We start from the raw sequence: 1,233 nt of genomic DNA on the forward strand, positions 1-1,233 counted from the left end.
TGTTTCTTTATAACACAATTTGTTTATTAACAGAACAAATATATTTAGCTTCTCTATACTTTATGAAAACAAGATGTTGAAGTATATATAAACTATACCTACTTTTAGCAATTAAGGTTTACTAATCTACTTATGAATAAATCTGATATTTAACAAGTATTTGTTACTTAATTTAACATGACTTTAAGATTTCAAGTTACTAAAAAAGAATTCTGAAACTATGACAAGTTCATCTATAAATATTTGTCATGAGGGGCTGAGTCAAGTGACCCTTGTTTTTTTTAAGTTGACTTGCCTGATTATTGCCCTAAGTTACTGCTAGCTAGTTTGTTCATTGTAATGTCTTTCCTCTGACTTTTAAAATATTTTTCAAACTGGGGTAAATAGAGCAGACTGGTTTGGGGCGCTGCAATGTTGGAGGACCTTCAGGGGTCTCTCTGTACTATCCATCTTTGGGTAGACTTAGCCTTCGTTCTAACCTCATCACTATCTGCTTTACTTATCCTATGTTTAAATAATCATCTCCATTTTTTAACCATAAATTTGTATTTCCAAAGGGATGGCTTAGGTAAAATGATGCAGAAAAATTACATCTCAAATGCAAAGAATGGATACTTCAGGCCTAAATACCATCATAAACCACATTTGCCCAAAGCAAGGAAGAAGGATGTATGTAAATGCCCAGTTAAGATAGGAAAACCAGAAAAGCACCTTAAAGAAAAGGCCTGTTATGTAAATTTAAACCAGTGCCTCTTCCACTGTAAGACTTTCTATTGACTCAATTCTTCTCTTTTTGGTGCAGAGAGGCAGACATACTTAAAATAAAGATTTCCTTTATATATAGATGTAAATTTATCTTAGAAAAGGGCTTCAAAATAGTCAGTTAAATGCTAGAAAGGTATATTTTGGAGACCAATTTAATTCAACAGGTGGTCTTTTAACTTAGCTTCTGTTTCTTAGCTAAAATTACTGAGTTCAGGGCAAATGAACAAATGGGGGAAAAAAGCATTTTCTATGCTTGGACTCAGCATAGGTAGCTTTGAGAAAGAAGCAAACCTACTTCATCTGAGTGCTTATTTTTTTTATTTTATTTTTTTTCCTTTTGTCTTTTTTCATGACCGGCCACGGATTGCAACCCTCAGTGTCGCGCCCGCACCGGACCGGGACCAGCTACGGGATCGCAACCCTCGGTGTTGCCCCCGCACCTCGCCCAGCCAGTGAGCGGCCGGTCTG

This window comes from Galeopterus variegatus, unplaced genomic scaffold (assembly GCF_000696425.1).
Source record: "Galeopterus variegatus unplaced genomic scaffold, G_variegatus-3.0.2 Scaffold12784, whole genome shotgun sequence".
Taxonomy (NCBI): Eukaryota; Metazoa; Chordata; class Mammalia; order Dermoptera; family Cynocephalidae; genus Galeopterus; species Galeopterus variegatus.